The sequence below is a fragment of the Oncorhynchus gorbuscha genome, linkage group LG23 (assembly GCF_021184085.1).
Source record: "Oncorhynchus gorbuscha isolate QuinsamMale2020 ecotype Even-year linkage group LG23, OgorEven_v1.0, whole genome shotgun sequence".
NCBI classification, from domain to species: domain Eukaryota; kingdom Metazoa; phylum Chordata; class Actinopteri; order Salmoniformes; family Salmonidae; genus Oncorhynchus; species Oncorhynchus gorbuscha.
The window spans coordinates 29680241-29707518 of NC_060195.1; the positions used below are offsets into that span (position 1 = coordinate 29680241).

Consider the following 27278-nt stretch of genomic DNA (forward strand, 5'->3'; position numbering starts at 1 on the left):
CAAAATGTCAATAAATGTTACATCCCAATAAATTTAAATTCCAATAAATGTTATACCCCTTGATCTTCAAGAATAGGACTTGAAAATAAAGATTAGCCAAATTTTTTTACTTGAACATGACCCCAAAAGTAAGGACTTATTAGCCAGCCCTACCCATGTTGTTTATGATTTTGTTGTCATGGAGGGCTGATTGTGCTCATTGATTCGAGTTGAAAAATCAATTCTGTGCACATGGAATGGCATGCTTTGAGGCCTACTGAAAAGTGCTATATACATGTGAAAAATGAATGCCATATGCTGCATTTGCTATAAGGCCTATTGTTTTCCTATTTGTTGGTAACACTTTGATATCTGTTTAAAGGGCCAATCCACAGATGAAACAATAACCAAACGGTTGCTGAGGGATGGGCCTGGAGAAATGTAGCCACTCTCAGATGAATAGTGTGGTGGTTCATTTCTTTACTATCAACTGAGGAGAGACAAACTTAGCACACAAGTCAGAGTTATACTTCAACTAAATCTTTAATAGTGAGAGCTTAGCAATAGTGATGCCTGGTCGACGAATCACCTTCTCTGATGATCCATTGAGAGCCACAACACAAAGGCTACTGAGATCTTTTATAGCAAAGATCCAACCACCTACATAAACCACAGATGTTTGGAACGAGTCACAAGGTGAGACTTTTGAAATGAGAAAGGAGTATCCTGTAGCAAGATAGCATTTGCCATAAATTATCGTTCAGTTTGGCCCTTAAAACAAGGTTCCGATCTCGTTCCTGGTACTCATAAAACAAAAACACCAACTCGACCAATGGCATAAGTCAATTGTCAACTCCAGATACTCCCATCTCAAGTAAAACCCCTTCTTGACCCCACTCCTGGACAAGCTCACCGAGGGGAGTGAGCCGCTAGGTCATACACTATCCCAGGATAAGTGCAACATCAGAGATGACATACAATGGTTCCAGACACTACCACACACATCCCCCAATGCCAAAGGAGGGAGTGACTGTCGCACAGACATTGTGAAGACAAGTCTCTGATTTGTGGTCAGACTCACTCAGGTGGAACACATTTAAATGTGCGCCTTTTTTCAACGCTGATTTGAATGTCTGAGAAAACAGAGAAGTGTCAAATATTTTTTCCGTAAACATCCTTTCCATAGGCGGAAATCCCAGGGGGGACACGACCCCCCCATCCTGGGAAAAATATGATTTGCCCCCACCAATATATCACTGTAAACATAACTATGTCATTTCAATAATACTAATAATACACAATGAAAGCACTTGTCCTGATTATAGACACTTAATAGCGTGTTTTTAGGTTACAAAAGATTGGGCCCCACGCCCTTTGCCTCACAATGGCTTGATTCACTGCCAGTTCTTTATCTGGCAGGTAACAGAGGGTTCGTATCTACTTTCTGAAAGGCACTCAATGCACATAACTGAGGTTATTCCAGTCAATCGCGCCATAGCAATGTTTTTGTTTTATGTTGGCAGGGTTCACACACACACTAGCTGAATTTGCAGAGCTAGCGGGCAAACATGAACTATTTTAAGCTAGCTAGTACCTATTCCATTTATGTGGCGTCGTCAATAATGGAATCATTGCTATCGTCAGTTTATTCCAAGATCAACATGCAGCTGTAGTGCTTCAAAGTCCCTGTGATCAGGTTAGAGATAAACTGAACTCCCAACTGAACAGAACTACACTCTCTTCTACCATTGTCTTTAATATCTTTAATGGTCTCGTTGCAAAAACTAAATTGTCGCTATGGGACTTTGAAGCACTTGTGCTGATCTTGGTGTAACCCGACAATAGCAAAGTCTATAGCAAACACCACAGAAACGGAATTGGTGCTCGCTAGCTCTGCAAATTGAGCTATTGTTGGAAGCCAGCCAATATGAAACAAACTATATTAACATGACAAAAGGTTGCAGCATATGTTGTGTAAATGGTGAACTCACACAGCTGTCAACTCCCATATAGAATGATAGAAGATAAGATGATAGAAGCCCATCTCCTACTGTAAATAACCTACACACTATGTGTGTCAAATCAAATCACATTTTATTTGTCACATACACATGGTTAGCAGATGTTAAATGCGAGTGTAGCGAAATGCTTGTGCTTCTAGTTCCGACAATGCAGTAATAACCAACAAGTAATCTAACTAACAATTCCAAAACTACTGTCTTATACACAGTGTAAGGGGATAAGGAACATGTACATAAGGATATATGAATGAGTGATGGTACAGGGCAGCATACAGTAGATGGTATCGAGTACAGTATATACATATGAGATGAGTGTGTAGACAAAGTAAACAAAGTGGCATAGTTAAAGTGGCTAGTGATACATGTGTTACATAAGGATGCAGTCGATGATGTAGAGTACAGTATACATATGCATATGAGGTGAATAATGTAGGGTAAGTAACATTATATAAGGTAGCATTGTTTAAAGTGGCTAGTGATATATTTACATCATTTCCCATCAATTCCCATTATTAAAATGGCTGAAGTTGGGTCAGTGTCAATGACAGTGTGTTGGCAGCAGCCACTCAATGTTAGTGGTGGCTGTTTAACAGTCTGATGGCCTTGAGATAGAAGCTGTTTTTCAGTCTCTCGGTCCCAGCTTTGATGCACCTGTACTGACCTCGCCTTCTGGATGATAGCGGGGTGAACAGGCAGTGGTTCGGGTGGTTGATGTCCTTGATGATCTTTATGGCCTTCCTGTAACAACGGGTGGTGTAGGTGTCCTGGAGGGCAGGTAGTTTGCCCCCCGGTGATGCGTTGTGCAGTCCTCACTACCCTCTGGAGAGCCTTACGGTTGAGGGCGGAGCAGTTGCCGTACCAGGCGGTGATACAGCCCGCCAGGATGTTCTCGATTGTGCATCTGTAGAAGTTTGTGAGTGCTTTTGGTGACAAGCCGAATTTCTTCAGCCTCCTGAGGTTGAATAGGCGCTGCTGCGCCTTCTTCACGACGTTGTCAGTGTGAGTGGACCAATTCAGTTTGTCTGTGATGTGTATGCCGAGGAACTTAAAACTAGCTACCCTCTCCACTACTGTTCCATCGATGTGGATAGGGGGGGTGTTCCCTCTGCTGTTTCCTGAAGTCCACAATCATCTCCTTAGTTTTGTTGACGTTGAGTGTGAGGTTATTTTCCTGAAACCACACTCCGAGGGCCCTCACCTCCTCCCTGTAGGCCGTCTCGTCGTTGTTGGTAATCAAGCCTACCACTGATGTGTCGTCCGCAAACTTGATGATTGAGTTGGAGGCGTGCGTGGCCACGCAGTCGTGGGTGAACAGGGAGTACAGGAGAGGGCTCAGAACGCACCCTTGTGGGGCCCCCGTGTTGAGGATCAGCGGGGAGGAGATGTTGTTGCCTACCCTCACCACCTGGGGGCGGCCCGTCAGGAAGTCCAGTACCCAGTTGCACAGGGCGGGGTCGAGACCCAGGGTCTCGAGCTTGATGACGAGCTTGGGGGGTACTATGGTGTTGAATGCCGAGCTGTAGTCGATGAACAGCATTCTCACATAGGTATTCCTCTTGTCCAGGTGGGTTAGGGCAGTGTGCAGTGTGGTTGAGATTGCATCGTCTGTGGACCTATTTGGGCGGTAAGCAAATTGGAGTGGGTCTAGGGTGTCAGGTAGGGTGGAGGTGATATGGTCCTTGACTAGTCTCTCAAAGCACTTCATGATGACGGAAGTGAGTGCTACGGGGCGGTAGTCGTTTAGCTCAGTTACCTTAGCTTTCTTGGGAACAGGAACAATGGTGGCCCTCTTGAAGCATGTGGGAACAGCAGACTGGTATAGGGATTGATTGAATATGTCCGTAAACACACCGGCCAGCTGGTCTGCGCATGCTCTGAGGGCGCGTGTGTGCGTGTGTGTGTGTGTGTGTGTGTGCGTGCGTGCGTGCGTGTGTGTGTGCAGCTAGCCAGCCTGCCAGGTAGGAAAAAGTAAAAAGACAGACATCAGAGTATTTTTCAGTTTACAAAACGCAAAACAAGAACCCTAGTAGCCTAAGACTCGTTGATAAAATGTTCATTAGAAAGAAGTAAAATGCTAATGGTAACATTTCACAATGATGTCATTAGGCAGATCAGGCAACAGAGGGCACACAGACATCAGAGCTGGGGACAGATGGGCAGGGACAGACTGACAGAGACTGATAGGCAGGGACAGACTGACAGAGACTGATAGGCAGGGACAGACTGACAGAGACTGATAGGCTGGGACAGACTGACAGAGACTGATAGGCAGGGACAGACTGACAGAGACTGATAGGCAGGGACAGACTGACAGAGACTGATAGGCAGGGACAGACTGACAGAGACTGATAGGCAGGGACAGACTGACAGAGACTGATAGGCAGGGACAGACTGACAGAGACTGATAGGCAGGGACAGACTGACAGAGACTGATAGGCAGGGACAGACTGACAGAGACTGATAGGCAGGGACAGACTGACAGAGACTGATAGGCAGGGACAGACTGGCAGAGACTGATAGGCAGGGACAGACTGGCAGAGACTGATAGGCAGGGACAGACTGACAGAGACTGATAGGCAGGGACAGACTGACAGAGACTGATAGGCAGGGACAGACTGGCAGAGACAGGGAGTCTCAGGTAAGTTTGTTGAGTCTTTGTTTGGCAACATTATGAAAGGTTCTCTTTTTTAGACTTGTAAAATAGGGACATAATTGGAAAATGCCATGGATTCCCCCACTCTCAACTTAAACTCAACCTTGTTGCCAGCAGCACCAGTATAGGGGACAGTGGCACAGCCACGGCAGGACCAGGTGTCAACCTTGTTGCCAGCTGCACCAGTATAGGGGACAGTGGCACAGCCACGGCAGGACGAGGTGTCAACATTGTTGCCAGCAGCACCAGTATATGGGACAGTGGCACAGCCACGGCAGGACCAGGTGTCAACCTTGTTGCCAGCTGCACCAGTATAGGGGACAGTGGCAGAGCCACGGCAGGACCAGGTGTCAACCTTGTTGCCAGCTGCACCAGTATAGGGGACAGTGTCACAGCCACGGCAGGACCAGGTGTCACCCTTGTTGCCAGCTGCACCAGTATAGGGGACAGTGGCAGAGCCACGGCAGGACCAGGTGTCACCCTTGTTGCCAGCTGCACCAGTATAGGGGACAGTGGCACAGCCACGGCAGGACCAGGTGTCAACCTTGTTGCCAGCTGCACCAGTATAGGGGACAGTGGCACAGCCACGGCAGGACCAGGTGTCACCTTTGTTGCCAGCTGCACCAGTATAGGGGACAGTGGCACAGCCACGGCAGGACCAGGTGTCAACCTTGTTGCCAGCTGCACCAGTATAGGGGACAGTGGCACAGCCACGGCAGGACCAGGTGTCACCCTTGTTGCCAGCTGCACCAGTATAGGGGACAGTGGCACAGCCACGGCAGGACCAGGTGTCAACCTTGTTGCCAGCTGCACCAGTATAGGGGACAGTGACACAGCCACGGCAGGACCAGTATAGGGGACGGTGGCACAGCATTGACCAGTCACCTGAGTGATGGCACAAAAACATATCAGCCACACCCACAATTTATAGAACCACAAACTCTTGCCAACAGAGTGCTGACGTTTCAAGAGAGATGGTTTGGTGATTTCCCCTGGCTACATTATAATCCATCAATAAAAGGAGTGTTGTTTTCACTGTAGCCAAGGGTTTTCAAGCCAGCCATCTTTTGGCCAAAGAGCAGATGCTGCCTTCATTAGTGCAGGATTTAGGAACTGGAGAAAAGCCATTGTGAAATTCTAAACTGGCAAACCCACCGCCACTGTGTAACTGTAACAGCACACCAGATAAATCCAATCTGTCCCCAGTTATCCAGTGCTTGAGGTAAACATTAGTGACGAAATGACGAAAGCTACCTTGCACTGTATGAGAAAGCAACAACATTGATTGAATCCATTGAGACACACTCAAGACGATTTGCTGGCAAAGCAGTGGATCACTATAGGGCAGAATATTTTTAAGTGTTGGATGGTGTGGAGGTTCAGTTTGACCAGGACAGTCTAAACATTCTGTAAGAGTTGGAAAGAGTGCTTCTCATGGGGGAGTTGGATGAGTCTCTAGATCAGTACCCTGAGCTGAACATAAATTCTCTTTCAGTGCAGTTGCCTCTCTTTCGCAACAAATATCCCTGTAGCAGCAGTGGAGAGGCAGCAGAGGTCCTCAGGAGGCTTCCAGTGGAGGTGCGGGGGTTGGTTGATCAAGTTGAGGTGCTGATCAGAATTTTGTCTGTAATGTACATAAAGACAGGCTGGACAGTCTTGAGGGAAAATATCTACCAGCAATGTGTTGGATCCATTGAAACCCACAAACATATGTTTGTTTCTTTTGTTCAGTAGTGTTTATAACAGTGGTTCTCAAATTTTTTTCGGTACTGGAACCTCTGCATATTTTGAGGCAAGGTTTTGAGTGGTCCTCAGGGACATCCACCCCCTGTATATTATATGTAAAGTTACTGGAACCCCTGCATATTATGAGGCAAGGTTTTGAATGGTCCTCAGGGACCTCCACCCCCTCTATATTATATGTAAAGTTACTGGAACCCCTGCATATTATGAGGCAAGGATTTGAGTGGTCCTCAGGGACCTCCACCCCTTCTATATTATATGTAAAGTTACTGGAACCCCTGCATATTATGAGGCAAGGTTTTGAGTGGTCCTCAGGGACCTCCACCCCCTCTATATTATATGTAAAGTTACTGGAACCCCTGCATATTATGAGGCAAGGTTTTGAGTGGTCCTGAGGGACCTCCACCCCCTCTATATTATATGTAAAGTTACTGGAACCCCTGCATATTATGAGGCAAGGTTTTGTGTGGTCCTCAGGGACCTCCACCCCTCTATATTATATGTAAAGTTACTGGAACACCTGCATATTATGAGGCAAGGTTTTGAGTGGTCCTCAGGGACCTCCACCCCCTCTATATTATATGTAAAGTTATTGGAATCCTTGTGCTGCTGAATACGTTCATTACACTTTTTTATTTCATGGACCCCTTGCCATTACACCAGGGACCCCTAGGGGTCCACCTACCCTGTTTGAGACCCCCTGCTGTATAGTATGATATGTTATTTTGTTTAGTAGTTTTTAGTACATGACAGTACACTTACTCATTATTTATTTAATTTAAAATTGCATACTTTGTGTGACATACTTGTCCATAGCTGTTATTTGAAGAGTTGAGACACTGACTGAACAATAACTAGGTATTTCTGAAGGATATTTTGGTTGATTTGTTTGGGTTTTTCATTGAAGTAGTTATCTTGCTTTTAGAACTGTACTTATTCTGAGCGTTTTGTTCTTGTAAAGATGTTGTAATAGACTCAAACCAGCGTCACATATTTAATGATGATATAAATGAATCAGAAAAAGGTAAATAAAAAGGTCAGTTCAGCTCATAGACCAACTTTGTGATGGTCCACCTACTGGCCTTGCTTGGTATTGCTGGTTGTAAATACAAATACCTGCATACATACTGGACTGATAAGGAACACTGCTATAACTAGTATTAGTAGGAGTATTATAATGATTTAAACATTTTAACAAGTTGGGACAACCCTTCATTGAACTACTGTACCTATCAATTATCCAGTAGTAGTAATTATGGTTCCTCAATATACATTTAACATATTACAGCACTACTTTTGGTGTCCCCCTCGGGAATTGCTCTTGAGAAAATGTAATGTAATTGTCCCCTCCAAAGTTGATATCAGATTTTCGCCCCTGATCCTTTCTGAATTTAAAAGTAATCCTCGAAGTATTTCAAAAGTATCTGTAATCCGATTACAATATTTTAGCTGGTAATGTAACGGATTTAGTTACCGTTTTTGAAATGCGCGCTCGAATCCCCGAGCTGATAAAGTAAAAATATGTCCTGAACAAGGCAGTTAACCCACTGTCCAGGGGCCGTCATTGAAAATAGTCATTTGTTCTTAACTGACTTCCCTAGTTAAATACAATGTTAAATAAATTATAATAATAAATAAAACAAATCCCACATTTCCGAGTTCTGACTAGGAAACACATTATCCCGACATCATAGGCTACTATCCAGTCTTAATAGCTGGGGAGCGTTCAGCAGGATGTTTTGAACGTTCAGATATACGTATGTTGGTTCTATGTAGAACAAATATGCCTCTCCGATATAAGGAACCGCGTTAGCTCTATTCACGACATTTCTATCTGCAACGTTCGAAAACGTTTGGCAACTGAACGTGGCCTTGGGACGCTGGATGAAACGTTTTGAAAGCCGACGTCATGTGTAGGCGTGGCGTGTGACAGCGTGCCGGGTGTGCCTTGAGAAACCCACAGCAGAACAGTAAATCCAGTCTGGCCACCACGTTAACGTTTTAGTGGAATTTAGCCTACATTTTGCTCAACGTTACCCTCTGCTGCTAGTTAAAAAGGGGTTAATTAATAACAGGCTACTTGAGAGGATAAGTTTGTAACTTACCTGCCCGACTGCGGAAAAAAGAGAACGCCCAGCTGCACAGCATCTCTCAAATCGAGGTGAGGTGTGCGCTCTCTCTCTCGGACCGATGCCGAGGCACCGCTGCCGTAGTGGGTGAGAACCAGTCGAACAGAAACGTTTGACATCTCTGTCGGAGCCCCAAACAGACAAGGCTACCTCCCACTTGATGACAGACAACATTTAAGTAAGTGTATATGTTGGCCAGTTGGTCAGCCCCACAGCTCTGCTGGTTTATAAATGTGTGCTACCTGCGCAAACTCTGACAGGCAGGCAGACTGGCTTCTACAGAGAGCGACGTCCTCTAATGTCGAGGTAGTGCTGGCATCGCCTCGCTGTATGGATACATGCGTTTACATTGTATCTTCTGTACAGAGTCCGTGTAAATCACTGTCTAGGCTGCGGATGTTGCAACACAACCACAATAGTATAATATACTGTTCTTCAACTTTTTAGAGACAGGCATATCGGTCATGATGCTGTGGTCTGCAGTCGGTGGCGGTGGCGGTGGCGGTTAATAGCTGATGTGCTGGTGACATATCCATCTCCAGCTACAGATGTTGGAAAAATAAGTTGTGATTTATGGGTCTGGACTGTAGCCAACAACGGCGTGTTAAAGTTATGTATTACAATGGCTAGTAGCCTATATGACATTGGTGCATGGCATATGGTAGCAAGGCAAAATACACCCGATCATTAGTTAGGCGTTAACATGTTCGTTATGTTGCCCATGGATCACCAGCCACAGTCGGTTAGCTACGGGGTGGAAATGACACGAGCACCCGTGGGGCGTGATCCTCAGACCCGTCAGCACGCTCGAGACTGCTATTTTGCATGTGCTTATTTGCACGTCATGGGCTGTGCTCTTCATCATGGCACCCACCCATGGCCAATGGTGGAACATTGTGTTTTTATCAGAATGACAGCCTACTACTGACTGATGTGGACACCGGCCTGATGGTGGGTTTATACAGAGCTCCACACAGCCAAGGGTGTGGTTGGACACACATGCCAGCCTGTCAGACCAGTGGCTTAACCCCAGCGTACCCCCCCCCCCCAAATCTCCCAGGCATTTGGGATGATTTGACAGCTCATTAGAGTTGGCGAAAGAAAAGAACATCTCTGCCGGGTCCCTGACAGTAGCCTGCACCCCTCCACCACGCTCTCGAACAGGTTTGGTGTTTGTCGAGAGTGAGCCTAGCCTACACTACTGTACCTACACTACTGTACCTACACTACACTACACTACAGTACCTACACTACAGTACCTACACTACAGTACCTACACTACACTACTGTACCTACACTACAGTACCTACACTACACTACAGTACCTACACTACACTACTGTACCTTCACTACTGTACCCTCACTACTGTACCTACACTACTGTACCTACACTACACTACTGTACCTTCACTACTGTACCTACACTACAGTACCTACACTACACTACAGTACCTACACTACACTACTGTACCTACACTACAGTACCTACACTACACTACAGTACCTACACTACACTACTGTACCTACACTACAGTACCTACACTACACTACAGTACCTACACTACACTACAGTACCTTCACTACAGTACCTTCACTACTGTACCTTCACTACTGTACCTACACTACTGTACCTACACTACACTACTGTACCTTCACTACTGTACCTACACTACAATACTGTACCTACAGTACCTACACTACAGTACCTACACTACAGTACCTACACTACAGTACTTTCACTACAGTACTTTCACTACAGTACTTTCACTACAGTACTTTCACTACAGTACTTTCACTACAGTACCTACACTACTGTACCTACACTACTGTACCTACACTACTGTACCTACACTACTGTACCTACAGTACAGTACCTACAGTACTGTACCTACACTACTGTACCATCACTACACTACTGTACCTTCACTACACTACTGTACCTTCACTACACTACTGTACCTTCACTACACTACTGTACCTACACTACACTACTGTACCTACACTACTGTACCTACACTACTGTACCTACACTACTGTACCTACACTACACTACTGTACCTTCACTACACTACTGTACCTACACTACACTACTGTACCTTCACTACTGTACCTACACTTACACTACTGTACCTACACTACTGTACCTACACTACTGTACCTACACTACTGTACCTACACTACACTACTGTACCTACACTACACTACTGTACCTACACTACTGTACCTACACTACTGTACCTTCACTACACTACTGTACCTACACTACTGTACCTACACTACTGTACCTACACTACACTACTGTACCTACACTACTGTACCTACACTACTGTACCTACACTACTGTACCTTCACTACACTACTGTACCTACACTACTGTACCTACACTACACTACTGTACCTACACTACACTACTGTACCTACACTACTGTACCTACACTACTGTACCTACACTACACTACACTACTGTACCTACACTACTGTACCTACACTACTGTACCTACACTACACTACTGTACCCACACTACTGTACCTTCACTACTGTACCTACACTACACTACTGTACCTACACTACAATACCTACACTACTGTACCTACACTACACTACTGTACCTACACTACTGTACCTACACTACACTACTGTACCTTCACTACTGTACCTTCACTACACTACTGTACCTTCACTACACTACTGTACCTACACTACACTACTGTACCTACACTACACTACTGTACCTACACTACTGTACCTTCACTACTGTACCTACACTACACTACAGTACCTACACTACTGTACCTACACTACTGTACCTACACTACTGTACCTACACTACACTACTGTAACCTACACTACACTACTGTACCTACACTACTGTACCTTCACTACTGTACCTTCACTACAGTACCTACACTACACTACTGTACCTACACTACACTACTGTACCTACACTACTGTACCTTCACTACTGTACCTACACTACACTACTGTACCTACACTACTGTACCTTCACTACACTACTGTACCTACACTACTGTACCTTCACTACACTACTGTACCTACACTACTGTACCTACACTACACTACTGTACCTTCACTACTGTACCTACACTACACTACTGTACCTATACTACAGTACCTACAGCTGCTTTGTGCAATATACACTACTGTACCTACACTACAGTACCTACACTACAGTAATGTATCTACACTACACTACAGTACCTACACTACAGTACCTACACTACTGTACTTACACTACACTACTGTACCTACACTACTGTACCTACACTACACTACTGTACCTTCACTACTGTACCTATACTACAGTACCTACAGCTGCTTTGTGCAATATACACTACTGTACCTACACTACTGTACCTACACTACAGTACCTACACTACAGTAATGTATCTACACTACACTACAGTACCTACACTACTGTACCTACACTACTGTACCTTCACTACTGTACCTACACTACACTACTGTACCTACACTACTGTACCTACACTACACTACTGTACCTTCACTACTGTACCTATACTACAGTACCTACAGCTGCTTTGTGCAATATACACTACTGTACCTACACTACTGTACCTACACTACAGTACCTACACTACAGTAATGTACCTACACTACAGTACCTACACTACAGTAATGTATCTACACTACACTACAGTACCTACACTACAGTACCTACACTACAGTAATGTACCTACACTACAGTAGTGTATATTGCACAAAGCAGCTGGATGCACAGCCATTCCAGTAAAATCACTGGGGAAGCCAAGCCAGAAAAAAAGACACATTACAACAATATGAGGTGTGATAATTGCGTTGTTCGCTCTATAACTTATTCATATGCCTTGCGACTGTGATATATGCCTAAAGGCTAAAGCCGAGTCAAAATGAAGACAGTGGCAGAATAAATTCACCACACCTTTGTTTCATTACAAAACGGGAGAGCAACCTGTCTGGTGACGTCCACAACGCATATTTCATGTTACAAACAGTTACATGACCTGCAGCATGGTAAAGAAAGTTCATGTTTCTCACATTTTCACACTACTAAATAACTATTGATTTAGAACCATGGAGAATTACTGCAAGTTGCAAAGAACAGGAGCAGCCTCCACTATTCCAGCCTCACTTAGGGCTTAGTATAATACAGTAACTAAAAGATACCAAAAACAATTTAGTCCAATCAATATAAACTAAATATAATGTGGCTTCCGTGGTTCTGATTTGTGTGTTTGTTCATGCAAGAGGAAAATACATATTGACTCGCTCTACTTCAAATCCAATTTTATTGGTCACATACACATGGTTAGCAGATGTTAATGCGAGTGTAGTGAAATGCTTGTGCTTCTAGTTCCGACCATGTAGTAATATATAAGTAATCTAACAATTTCACAACAACTACCTTATACACACAAGTGCACTTGTAGGGAAACGCCAATGCCCTCCTCTCGTTCATGTTTATGAGACGTCTATGACTCTGTCATACAGTACACACATGTATTTTTGTTGACCTACTGTAGGCTGCTAAAATGCTTGCTCGCTAGCCTAACTTCCTTTTCATGGGCAAAGTTAGCAAGTTTACATTAGCCTTCTACATCTAGCTACATATTGAACGTGTGTCCTCGGAGCCCAGGGCCACAATGCATTTTATGGTTGGATGAGTTGGCCGAAAGAATCACCATTTGAATCATTGGCCAGTACAGATAATTAAGTAAAACCATAAATCCATCCATGGCTAATTTAGGAGAAGGACCATGTTCGCTAGCCAGCCACCGGAGTACAACAACACAACGAGATGCAACAGTTCAAGTTGTTTCTATCGATGACGTATTTCTCTGTGATAGGAGTGAAGCCAAATCCGATCTGGTAAAAAGAAAATCTAACTGGTTTCTCTTGACACTTTTTTTCACAGTTGAGCTCGCTCCGTTTAGCTCAATGCCGACTGGCTATTATTTTATAGGCCAAATGCTCACTGGCTTCCGGTTGGATTCAATGCTACGAGCAGCAACAATGTCATTATAACCAGATAGGGTCAGATATATGGCCTACACATACTTAGACAGAGGGGCGCTGTTTCGCTAGCTCGCATGCTTTCTCCGGTGATGCGAATTGAAGGAAAATGATGAAAACATACATTATTTTATGTTTTATTTTTTTCTTGGAAGCCTGGCTTCTCTTGGCATCCATGAGTTTATGCCACTGATGATTTCTCCAAGTGGACACACTACATATGTGGCGTGCTTTACATCATTATTGATGGAGGATCGCAGGTGCTTTGGGTGTGTGTGTGTGTGCACATGGGGATAAACCCAAATGTGCCATCAGGTTGACTTTTTCCTAATTAGATTGTGGTACGGAAACATCGACCTAGAATAGAGCAACATCTTTAGGGCAACATCTGCCTGCCCTAGACTGTTTGTTCTTTCCTCCTGCCCGAACTCACCCCTTCTCCTCTAACCCTCAAGCTCCTGACAGTAGTCCCCCTTCTCCTCTAACCCTCAAGCTCCTGACAGTAGTCCCCCTTCTCCTCTAACCCTCAAGCTCCTGACAGTAGTCCCCCTTCTCCTCTAACCCTCAAGCTCCTGACAGTAGTCCCCCTTCTCCTCTAACCCTCAAGCTCCTGACAGTAGTCCCCCTTCTCCTCTAACCCTCAAGCTCCTGACAGTAGTCCCCCTTCTCCTCTAACCCTCAAGCTCCTGACAGTAGTCCCCCTTCTCCTCTAACCCTCAAGCTCCTGACAGTAGTCCCCCTTCTCCTCTAACCCTCAAGCTCCTGACAGTAGTCCCCCTTCTCCTCTAACCCTCAAGCTCCTGACAGTAGTCCCCCTTCTCCTCTAACCCTCAAGCTCCTGACAGTAGTCCCCCTTCTCCTCTAACCCTCAAGCTCCTGACAGTAGTCCCCCTTCTCCTCTAACCCTCAAGCTCCTGACAGTAGTCCCCCTTCTCCTCTAACCCTCAAGCTCCTGACAGTAGTCCCCCTTCTCCTCTAACCCTCAAGCTCCTGACAGTAGTCCCCCTTCTCCTCTAACCCTCAAGCTCCTGACAGTAGTCCCCCTTCTCCTCTAACCCTCAAGCTCCTGACAGTAGTCCCCCTTCTCCTCTAACCCTCAAGCTCCTGACAGTAGTCCCCCTTCTCCTCTAACCCTCAAGCTCCTGACAGTAGTCCCCCTTCTCCTCTAACCCTCAAGCTCCTGACAGTAGTCCCCCTTCTCCTCTAACCCTCAAGCTCCTGACAGTAGTCCCCCTTCTCCTCTAACCCTCAAGCTCCTGACAGTAGTCCCCCTTCTCCTCTAACCCTCAAGCTCCTGACAGTAGTCCCCCTTCTCCTCTAACCCTCAAGCTCCTGACAGTAGCCCCCCTTCCCTGTTATCCCTGCCCTTCTAATACATTTAGTATTGCCCTGCTCCGCCTTCCCTCCCTCACATTTCACACGGAGAAGTACTCTCTCCTTGCTTTCAATGCTGGGTCTGTATCCCTGTTCCTCACCTCTGACCTCCTAGCCCTCTCTCTGTAGCCTTGAGAAGGGTTAGAGGTAAGAGTGACCCTCCTAGAAGTAGTCTAATGAAAGCAGTGATGGGTTTCACACCCACAGACAGTCAGGCAGCAGTGTGGAGTGGACATTTAGCCCAGTGCAATCAGATTGTGAGATGGAGAGAGGGGAGGGGGTGAGAAGGGGGAGATGGAGAGAGAGGGCGAGTCTTAACGAGATTACTGGATGCCCTATCATCTGTGTGTGAGGGGATGAGGAGGGGCGGCTACTGCTGACACACACAGCCAGACACCGATAGACAGACAAACACACACAGACACAGATAGACAGACAGTCACATGATGGTCCTACCAATGAGCACCCAACCGCTGCCTATTAACACAGAACAGCCACACTTCTATGCTGAATGTGATGCAGCAATGGATGGGACTTATATATACACCTCTGCTGTACGATCGCACCCTCTCCTATATAAGTCCCATCCATTGCTGCATCACATTCATCATAGAAGTTCTTTAAATAGACTGCATGATTAGTGTTGAGCCCTGTGCTACCTCCCTTCACCAACACTGCAGCGCCCATCATGACTTGGTCTGTTGTGATTATAGAGCTGTTTGTATACATGGTGTGTGAATGACTAGACGGTAGTTATGTGTTTGTATTGTTCCAGTCATTGTGTGTGAACATGGCCGTCAGTGTGGTGTATGGGTACGGGATCATTTTATGAGAGTATTGTGTGGTTTTGACAGTATTATGGTTGTTTGTTGTTTTGAGTGAGTAGCATTGCAATTATAGTGTAGTTGGTTTTCGGTGTGGTGTGTGTGAATTGGATTGCTGTTATGTTTTCTTGCCACGTTACCCTGCTCTGCAGTTACCCAACCTCCCAGCCACTTAACCATAGTCAGTGGTGTAAAGCACTTAAGTAGTACTTTAAAGTATTTTTTACTTAAGTATTTTTTTTGTACTTTAAATTTTTGACTACTTTTACTTCACCACATTCCTAAAGAAAATCATGTACTTTTTACTCCATACATTTTCCCTGACACCCAAAAGTATTAGTTACAATTTGAATGCTTAGCAGGACAGTAAAAAGGAGTGTTGGAGTGTTCCCCTGGCTGTCAAAAAAAGTTAGCATTTACTTTGTACTTTTACTCAAGTATGACAATTGAGTACTTTTTCTACGACTGTACTTAAGTACATTTTACTCAAGTAATATTTTACTGGTTGACTTTCACTTTTACTTGAGTCATTTTATATTAAGGTATCTTTACCTTTACTCAAGTATGACAATTGAGTCCTTTTCCACCTCTGACCATAGCCCTGTAGTTACCCAACCTCCCAGCCACTGAACCGTAGGCCTATCGTTACCCTTACCTCCCAGCCACTGAACCGTAGGCCTATCGTTACCCAACCTCCCAGCCACTGAACCGTAGGCCTATCGTTACCCAACCTCCCAGCCACTGAACCGTAGGCCTATCGTCACCCAACCGTAGGCATATCGTCACCCAACCTCCCAGCCACTGAACTGGTGCCTGGAGTCTGGCCGGACCTGTTCTGTAAATCCACAGTCTGATCGTTCTCTCGCTCTCTGCTGCAGCTTTTATCACAGCACAACCTGCTGAGACCACAGACTAGTGTACGTGTAAGAATCCTGTTGGGAAGTAATTTACAGTATGTGTTGAGTGTGCATCCTCCCTCCCTTCTCCCCTCCCTCTTATAGGTTCATTCCCAGACCGTGTGGGGTGTAGTATTTGTGTATAAGGGTTTGTGTTATGTGTACTTATTGGATTTTCTCTCGCTGTCTCACTTCAGTCACTTTGGGTAAGTTAATGTTTAACCCATCTCTGTCTGTGTATGTCTGTGGGCTCTGTTCTGCAGACTGGCCATCTGTGTTTGGTCATGAGCTCTCAGCTCCAGGCCAGTCTAAAGGCATCTGCCTTCACTGCTGCACTACTATTGCACTGAACTTATCAGTTTATAGCTGCTACAGTCATTTCTGTAGTGTGGAAATACCACCTTTACTACAATGTAGTACAGAGTACACTATGTCAATTATGGTACCACAATAAAGGCTCACTCAGTACAATGTAGTGTTAACCAAAGTATAAGCCTCAGGGGTGGAAGGCTCCGGAAGGAAGGTGTGTTCTAAATAATACCACATTGTCTGACGTAGGTTCAGGTTGGTCGTTTGGCCCAGCCGGTTCTGCTCGGGTTCTGGGTTCTCCTGTGTGGTGAGTATCAGTACTGAGGCATAGCTTCAGTTGTTGGTGAGACTGAGAGGCAGTGTCTGGGACTCACATCTGAACTTCTGATGGTAGTGTTTTGGGATTTTATTCTGTCAGTTCCTAGTGTTTTGGGTATTGCTTCTGTGTGATGTTTGGCTGTTTGGAGCATTTGGGCGAGTTCAAAAGGGAAGCTTCTTGGAAAAAATAAATACAAAAATGACCAGTATTCTGCCACTGTGTACTCTGTTTAGGGCTAAATAGTGCTCTCGCTCTGTGTTGTGAAAGTCCTTTGAAGTATTTCCTCATTAAGTCACCTTCTCCAACTCTGTTGTGTAATTAAGCCCTTTGTTGTGTTTGATAAGTAGATTGTCTCATTTAACTAGCTAGACCTCAGAGGAGCTGTTCCGTCTTTCGCACTGGCTCCCTTTCATACGACTGACTGATTAAACATGGAACCATGATCACATGATTGCTATAAATAGAGTGTGTGTATACACTAGTGGGTGTATGAATTAGGTGTGTAGACCAGTGAGAGTTATGGCCCTGTTAATGCAGAGGATTTGATGGTAATGGTTCTAAATTACAGGTGGTCTCTCTCATGGGAATAGGTTTTTAGAGACCTATTCAAATCGAGGTCAAATAACTCCATATGGTTGGATGAGGTCTGTCTATGTGTCACGTTGTATAAAGACAGGTACAGGAATACTAAAACATTTTTTTTTCCTACCCAAAATAGTGTACGTCATGAACATGACAGAGACGAAGCCCAAAACAAACACGTACATATAAACTAGAGGTCAACCCATTATAATTTTTCAACGCCGGTACCGATTATTGGAGGACCAAAAAAAAAGCCGAAACCGATTAATCGGCCGATTTGAAAAAAAACTAACTAAAATAAACATAAAACATATATATTTTTATTTATTTATTTGTAATAATGACAATTACAACAATACTCAATGAACACTTTTTTGAAACTGTAACGTCCGGGGGTGTAGTGGGTGAGAAGTCAGGCGCAGGAATCAGAGAGTTCAGGGTAGTGCTATACTTTTAATGCACAAAACCGCTGAACATACACCAACCCCACGGAACACAGGGCGCACACCAAAACAAATGCCCAAAACACGGGGGACTTAAACAGTCCAGCAAAACCCAAGAAACTGGGAAAACCGTGACACACAGACGTGTACACACGTACATCAAACAATCCCGCACAACCAGTAGGTGGGCCTGCTGGATGATAAAGCCCGACCAATCAGCCTAAAATGAACACAGGTGAAACCAATAAACAGAAAGGGGGAAAAGGGATCAGTGGCAGCTAGTAGGCCGGTGACGACGACCGCCGAGCACCACCCGAACAGGAAGGGGAACCACCTTCGGTAGGAGTTGTGACAGTACACTCCGCCCCGACGCGCGGCCCTCGCAGCGCAATAAACAGCGCAATGCTTGAAGCATTATGAAGAGCTGCTGGCAAACACAGTAAAGTGCTGTTTGAATGAATGCTTACAAGCCTGCTGCTGCCTACCATCGCTCAGTCAGACTGCTCTGTCAAATCCTTAGGTCATTAATATGGTCAAATCCATAAACTATCATTTCGAAAACAAAAACGTTTATTCTTTCAGTGAAATACAGAACCGTTCTGTATTTTATCTAATGTGTGGCATCCCTAAGTCTAAATATTGCTGTTACATTGCACCACCTTCAATGTTATGTCATAATTACGTAAAGTTCTGGCAAATTAGTTTGCAACGAGCCAGGCTGCCCAAAATGTTGCATATACCCTGACTCTATTAACTAAATATGCATGTTTAAAAATATATACATATGTATTGATTTTAAGAAAGGTGTTGATGTTTATGGTTAGGTACCCATTGGTGCAATTGATAGTGCTTTTTTCGCGAATGCGCTTGCTAAATCACCCGTTTGGCGAAGTAGGCTGTGATTCAATGATAAATTAACAGGCACCGCATCGATTATATGCAACGCAGGACAAGCTAGATAAACTAGTAATATCATCAACCATGTGTAGTTAACTAGTGATTATGGTAAGATTGATTGTTTTTTATAAGATATGTTTAATGCTAGCTAGCGCCTTAACTTGGCTCCTTGCTGCACTCACATAACAGGTAGTCAGCCTGCCACGCAGTCTCCTCGTGGAGTGCAATGTAATCGGCCATGATCGGTGTCCAAAAAGGGCGATTACCGATTGTTATGAAAACTTAAAATTGGCCATGCCGATTAATCGGTCGACCTCTACTATAAACTCAGCAAAAAAATAAACGTCCCTTTTTCAGGACCCTGTCTTTCAAAGATAATTCGTAAAAACCGAAATAACTTCACAGATCATCATTGTAAAGGGTTTAAACACTGTTTCCCATGCGTGTTCAATGAACCATAATCATAAAAAAATATACAAAAATGAACCTTTATTTAACTAGGCAAGTCAGTTGAGAACAAATTCTTATTTTCAATGACGGCCTAGGAACAGTGGGTTAACTGCCAGTTCAGGGGCTGAACGACAGGTTTGTACCTTGTCAGTTCGGGGATTTGAACTTGCAAGCTTCCGGTTAACAATGACCGTGGAACGGTCGTTAAGACACTGAGCTTACAGACGGTAGGCAATTAAGGTCACCGTTATGAAAACTTAGGACACTAAAGAGGCCTTTCTACTGACTCTGGAAAAACACCAAAAGAAAGATACCCAGGGTCCCTGCTCATCTGTGTGAATGTGCCTTAGGCATGCTGCAAGGAGGCATGGGGCCTGCAGATGTGGCCAGGGCAATAAATTGCAATGTCCGTGCTGTGAGACTCCTAACACAGCACTACAGGAAGACAGGACAGACAGCTGATCGTCCTCATCCTGACATGACCCTCCAGCATGACAATGCCACCAGCCATACTGCTCGTTCTGTGCATGATTTCCTGCAAGACAGGAATGTCAGTGTTCTGCCATGGCCAGCAAAGTGCCCAGATCTCAATCCCATTGAGCACGTCTGGGACTTGTTGGATTGGAGTGTGAGGGCAAGGTGCATTCCCTCCAGAAATGTCTGGGAACTTGCAGGTGCCTTGGTGGAAGAGTGGGGTAACATCTCACAGTAAGACCTGGCAAGTCTGGTTTAGTCCATGAGGAGATGCACTGCAGTACTTAATGCAGTACTTAATACACCAGATACTGACTTCTGATTTTGACCCCCCCCCTTTTGTTTAGAGACACATTATTCAATTTCTGTTAGTCACATGTCTGTGGAACATGTTCAGTTTGTCTCAGTTGTTGAATCTTATTATATTCCTACACATTTGTACACATGTTAAGTTTGCTGAAAAAAACCCGCTGTTGACAGTGAGAGGATGTTTTTTTTCTTCTGAGTTTATATGACACAGGGCTGTAAACCCAAACAGAGCGAGGTGTAAACCTCTAATAAATACACAGGAAGAGACCTGTAATAACAAGTGCACACTAACACGGTAACGAGAGCACAGGTACTCACAAGACCAACGGACATGGAACAATAATCAGCAAGGACAATGGGGAACAGAGGGCACATGTATACACATACTAATCAGGGAGAATGTGCGTAATGAGACAAGACAGTCCTGGGTTTCGGGTAATCATCCAGTTCAGTGACGCCTAGAAGGCGGGTGACGTAGACCTCTGGAGCTGGTGAACGGAATGAGCAGCAGTACCGGGGGAATCCGTGACACTATGTAAACGTTAACCCTCGTGGGAAGGTTTGAGAGAGTTCTGCTAATATGAGTGGTATTTAGTGTTAGTTTGTCCTTTACCCTCATAAAACAACACAGCTTCCAATATTACATTCCTGCTTTTCACGGGACCTTAAAAAAAAACACACACACACATGTAGTCAGTGGGGATGAGGACGGGAACATCTGCTCCAGGGATGTGAGGTGGATGTCTTTGATGTTTTACTAGGTTTACCAAGGAGGGGAACACCTCCCCCATGTGTTACTGGGTTTAATTTCCGTCTAAAACTTGGGCTGGATTCCATTCTGAAATTTGTTTGCCCTTTTCCTTTGATTTAGTATAGTAGACGACAACCTATTGAATGCTTCCTACTGCTGTCTTGTGTTTTTTTTAAAGAACATGTAGGGTCCCTTCCAGAGGGAGGGGTTGAGACGAGGGGACGAGTAAAGCTGTCAACATAGAGACAGTCACTGCTTGAGCCTTGTCATTCACATTCCAAAACATAGATTAGGAAATGTGCTTGGAATTCATATCGACAAATCCACCCTCCAATTGGCCGCTAATTAAAGTACACCCATAAACACACATTGAGCTACCGGCTGAGGCATGCTTCTCTTCCTGCTGGTATTGATTGTGCGAACAATTGATTCAACAAACATAGGATGCCCCTTCCCTTGGATGAATGAATGTATTTGTGTTAGTGTAATTCAATGCTAGTTTTAATAGATATTAGTCTGAATAGATGCTAGTGTTAATAGATGCTAGTGTTAATACAGTATATCACGAAAGTGAGTGCACCCCTCACAGTTTAGTAAATATTTGAGTATATCTTTTCATGTGACAACACTGAAGAAATGACATTTTGCTACCATGTAAAGTAGTGTGTGTACAGCTTGTATAACAGTGTAAATTTGCTGTCCCCTCAAAATAACTCAACGCACAGCCATTAATGTCTAAACCGCTGGCAACAAAAGTGAGTACACCCCTAAGTGAAAATGTCCAAATTGGGCCCAATTAGCCATTTTCCCTCCCCGGTGTCATGTGACTCGTTAGTGTTCCAAGGTCTCAGGTGTGAATGGGGAGCAGGTGTGTTATATTTGGTGTCATCGCTCTCACACACTGACTGGTCACTGGAAGTTCAACATGGCATCTCAACATGGCTCATGCTCTACATAAAGATGGCCTGGGCTATAAGAAGATTGCCAAGACCCTGAAACTGAGCTGCAGCACGGTGGCCAAGACCATACAGCGGTTTAACTGGACAGGTTCCACTCAGAACAGGCCTCGCCATGGTCGACCAAAGAAGTTGAGTGCACGTGCTCAGCGTCATATCCAGAGGTTGTCTTTGGGAAATAGACATATGAGTGCTGCCAGCATTGCTGCAGAGGTTGAAGGGGTGGGGGGGTCAGCCTGTCAGTGCTCAGACCATACGCCGTACACTGCATCAAATTGGTCTGCATGGCTGTCGTCCCTGAAGGAAGCCTCTTCTAAAGATGATGCACAAGAAAGCCAGCAAACAGTTTGCTGAAGACAAGCAGACAAAAATGTGAGGGTGTACTCACTTTTGTGATATACTGTAGATGCTAGTGTGAATAGATGCTAGTGTGAATAGATGCTAGTGTGAATAGATGCTAGTGTGAATAGATGCTAGTGTGAATAGATGCTAGTGTGAATAATGCTAGTTTGAATGCAAGTGTTTTGTTCTTTGTGTGTATGACTGTCTCTATGCATGTTTCTTTCTTTCTTTCTCTCAATTCATTTCAATTCAATTCAAGGGGCTTTATTGGCATGGGAAACATATGTTAACATTGTCAATGCAAGTGAAGTAGATAATATACAAAAGTGAAATAAACAATGAAAATGAACAGTTAATATTACATATTACACTCAAAATATTAAAGCTATTACATATGTCATATTATGTCTATATACAGTGTTGTAACAATGTGCAAATAGTTCAAGTACAAAAGGGAAAATAAATAAACATGAATATGGGTTGTATTTACAATGGTGTTTGTTCTTCACTGGTTGACCTTTTCTTGTGGCAACAGGTCACACATCTTGCTGCTGTGATGGCACACTGTGGTATTTCACCCAGTAGATATGGGAGTTGATTAAAATCGGGTCTGTTTTAAAATTATTTGTGGATCTGTGTAATCTGAGGGAAATATGCGTCGCTAATATGGTCATACATTGGGCAGGAGGTTAGGAAGTGCAGCTCAGTGTCCACTTCATTTTGTGGGTAGTGTGCACAGCCTGTCTTCTCTTGAGTGCCAGGTCTGCCTGCCTGCCTGCCTGCCTGCCTGCCTGCCTGTCTGCCTGTCTGCCTGTCTGCCTGTCTGCCTGTCTGCCTGTCTGCCTGTCTGCCTGTCTGTCTGTCTGTCTGTCTGTCTGTCTGTCTGTCTGTCTGTCTGTCTGTCTGTCTGTGTGAATGGGATCCCTGCTCTCCGCTCTGCTCTGTGACACTGATGTTTAGGCCAAGGTATGTATAGTTTGTGTGTTCTAGTGCAATGGTGTCTATATTGAATTTGTATTTGTGGTCCTCTCTCTTTCTCTCTCTGTGTGTGAATGGGAGAATGAGATCCCTGCTTTCCACTCTGCTCCGTGACATGATCATAGCAACGGAAGGGATGGAGGTAGGAAATGTAGGGCAGAGTGGGGAGAGGAGGGGGTTCAGTGTGTCCTGGCCTTTGCAAGCTGTTACAACAGACAACTTTCTCCCTCTTTCGATCTTCAAATCTCTATCTCCACTTCTCCCTCCCTCTCCAGCCCCCCCTCTCTCTCCATCTCTTCCTCCCTTGTATTCACCCAGTGTGTGCCTGTTCATTCTGTCTATCGGTGTGTGGTAGAGAGCTCCCCTACCCCCCCCAGCAATGCATTTCTGACTCTCAGTCAACCTCGTCTGAGAGATGGTCTTTAGATAAAGAAATCATGTCATCTGTGTGTGTTTAGTGTGAGTGCAACACAGATGCGTGTGTGTGTGTGTGTCGAAAGGTCTGAAATCCTCCGGGAGGCTCTTTCCTCCTTCCCAGGATAATTTGCTGTGGGATGAGTGAAGTTTAAGAGCAAGGGTACTCTTGGTAACAATTGCTGCCATCTGTGTGAGTAGTGTGAGTAGTGTGTGAAAGGATGGAGGAGCAGCCTGCGGGCTTAATGCTTCATTCAACTAAATGTTGAATTATTTATTTAATACTCAGCAGAAAGGAAAGGTTACTGGGTTACACTGGAACATTTCCACAGCATTATGAATCTAGAAAGAGACACTTCAGTCCATTCTCTACGTGGACATTCCAGGACAGGAGGGTACTGTTGCTATATTCTGTCATACTGTATAATAAAGCCTCTCCTGTCTGCAGTCCAACACTTAGACAACATGACTCCCCACAAGAACCTCATTCGAACGACACAGTCGGTTCTGTGTGGCTCACAACACTAGGGTTGTGGGTTTGATCAAATATATGAACTCACTACTGTAAGTCGCTCTGGATAAGAGTGTCTGCTAAATGACAAACAATGTAAAGAGTGGGGCCAGGAGAGAGGAGTAGAGTGGGGCCAGGAGAGAGGAGTAGAGTGGGGCCAGGAGAGAGGAGTAGAGTGGGGCCAGGAGAGAGGAGTAGAGTGGGGCCAGGAGAGAGGAGTAGAGTGGGGCCAGGAGAGAGGAGTAGAGTGGGGCCAGGAGAGAGGAGTAGAGTGGGGCCAGGAGAGAGGAGTAGAGTGGGGCCAGGAGAGAGGAGTAGAGTGGGGCCAGGAGAGAGGAGTAGAGTGGGGCGGGATCAGGGGAGGACCGGGTGGGAGGTTTGAGATAAGGACAAGGGACAGGCTAGCAGGGGTCTGAGGTGAACGTTACTCCCTCTGATAGCAGAAGAGGGCTTCGGGCAGAGGAGAGACTGATTTAATTTGTGGTTGTCCCAGACAGTCCAATAATAGAGGGTTCTCCTGGCTGTAGGGTTCTCCTGGCTGTAGGGTTCACCTGGCTGTAGGGTTCACCTGGCTGTAGGGTTCTCCTGGCTGTAGGGTTCTCCTGGCTGTAGGGTTCTCCTGGCTGTAGGGTTCTCCTGGCTGTAGGGTTCTCCTGGCTGTAGGGTTCTCCTGGCTGTAGGGTTCTCCTGGCTGTAGGCCTCTCTCTTTGGCTGTAGGCCTCTCTCTTTGGCTGTAGGCCTCTCTCTTTGGCTGTAGGCCTCTCTCTTTGGCTGTAGGCCTCTCTCTTTGGCTGTAGGCCTCTCTTGGCTGTAGGGCTCTTGGCTTAGGGCTGTAGGGCTCTCTTGGCTTGGCTGTAGGCCTTGGCTGTAGGGCTCTCTTGGCTGTAGGCCTCTCTCTTTGGCTGTAGGCCTCTCTCTTTGGCTGTAGGCCTCTCTCTTTGGCTGTAGGCCTCTCTCTTTGGCTGTAGGCCTCTCTCTTTGGCTGTAGGCCTCTCTCTTTGGCTGTAGGCCTCTCTCTTTGGCTGTAGGCCTCTCCTGCCTATAGGGCTTTCTCTTTGCTATAGGGCTCTCTCTTTGCTATAGGGCTCTCTCTTTGCTGTAGGGCTCTCTCTTTGCTGTAGGGCTCTCTCTTTCCTGTAGGGCTGTAGGGCTCACTTGGCTGTAGGGCTCTCCTGCCTATAGGGCTTTCTCTTGGCTGTAGGGCTCTCTTGGCTGTAGGGTTCTCCTGGCTGTAGGGTTCTCCTGGCTGTAGGCCTCTCTCTTTGGCTGTAGGCCTCTCTCTTTGGCTGTAGGCTCTCTCTCTTGGCTGTAGGGCTCTCTTGGCTGTAGGGCTTCTTGGCTGTAGGCCTCTCTCTTTGCTGTAGGCCTCTCTCTTTGGCTGTAGGCCTCTCTCTTTGGCTGTAGGCCTCTCTCTTGGCTGTAGGCCTCTCTCTTTGGCTGTAGGCCTCTCTCTTTGGCTGTAGGCCTCTCTTCTTGCTGGGGCTCTGTAGGCCTCTCTCTTTGGCTGTAGGCCTCTCTCTTTGCTGTAGGCCTCTCTCTTTGCTGTAGGGCTCTCTCTTTGCTGTAGGCCTCTCTCTGTGCTGTAGGGCTCTCTCTTTGCTGTAGGGCTCTCCCTTTGCTGTAGGGCTTTCTCTTTGCTGTAGGGCTCTCTCTTTGCTGTAGGGCTCTCTCTTTCCTGTAGGGCTGTAGGGCTCACTTGGCTGTAGGGCTCTCCTGCCTATAGGGCTTTCTCTTGGCTGTAGGGCTCTCTTGGCTGTAGGGCTCTCTTGGCTGTAGGGCTCTCTTGGCTGTAGGGCTCTCTTGGCTGTAGGGCTCTCTTGGCTGTAGGGCTCTCTTGGCTGTAGGGCTCTCTTGGCTGTAGGGCTCTCTTGGCTGTAGGGCTCTCTTGGCTGTAGGGCTCTCCTGCCTATAGGGCTTTCTCTTGGCTGTAGGGCTTTCTCTTGGCTGTAGGGCTTTCTCTTGGCTGTAGGGCTCTCTCTTGGCTGTAGGGCTTCTCTTGGCTGTAGGGCTCTCTTGGCTGAAGTAGTTAGTAGAAGGTTCTCCTGGCTGTAGGGTTCTCTTGGCTGTAGTGCTCTCCTGCCTAAAGGGCTTTCTCTTGGCTGTAGGGTTCTCTTGGCTGTAGTAGTGGAGGGTTCTCTTGGCTGTAGGGTTTCTCTTTGCTGTACTAGTAGAGGTTTCTCTTGGCTGTAGGGTTCTCTTGCTGTAGGGTTTCTCTTGGTTGTAGGGTTTCTCTTGGCTGTAGGGGTTCTCTTGGCTGTAGGGGTTCTCTTGGCTGTAGGGGTTCTCTTGGCTGTAGGGGTTCTCTTGGCTGTAGGGGTTCTCTTGGCTGTAGGGTTCTCTTGGCTGCAGGGGTTCTCTTGGCTGCAGGGGTTCTCTTGGCTGTAGGGGTTCTCTTGGCTGTAGGGGTTCTCTTGGCTGTAGGGGTTCTCTTGGCTGCAGGGGTTCTCTTGGCTGTAGGGGTTCTCTTGGCTGTAGGGGTTCTCTTGGCTGTAGGGGTTCTCTTGGCTGTAGGGGTTCTCTTGGCTGTAGGGGTTCTCTTGGCTGTAGGGTTTCTCTTGACTGTCAGGTTCTCTTGGCCGGTAGGGTTTCTCTTGGCTGAGGGTTCTCTTGGCTGTAGGGTAGAGGGTTTCTCTTGGCTGTAGCGGTAGAGGGTTCTCTTGGCTGGTAGCGGCTGAGGGTTCTCTTGGCTGGTAGCGGTGAGGGTTCTCTTGGCTGGTAGCTCTTGGTGAGGGTTCTCTTGGCCGGTAGCGGTAGAGGGTTCTCTTGGCCGGTAGCGGTAGAGGGTTCTCTTGGCCGGTAGCGGTAGAGGGTTCTCTTGGCCGGTAGCGGTAGAGGGTTCTCTTGGCCGGTAGCGGTAGAGGGTTCTCTTGGCCGGTAGAGGGTTCTCTTGGC

The 27278-nt window shown here is 45.8% G+C and overlaps 1 protein-coding gene across 4 annotated transcripts in view; it reads left to right on the forward strand.

The window, feature by feature from the left end:
* The first annotated feature begins 8294 nt into the window (after positions 1-8294).
* LOC124010531 (janus kinase and microtubule-interacting protein 1-like) overlaps positions 8295-27278 on the forward strand; it is a 59384-nt gene continuing 40400 nt past the window's right edge. The window contains exon 1 of one of the 4 annotated variants that reach the window (XM_046323051.1): positions 8295-8703. The gene's annotated coding sequence lies outside the window, so the exon portion shown is untranslated. Of the gene's footprint in view, positions 8704-17134; positions 17268-27278 lie in introns of those variants that run through there. The other 3 variants (XM_046323049.1, XM_046323052.1, XM_046323050.1) reach the window with 3 other exon arrangements.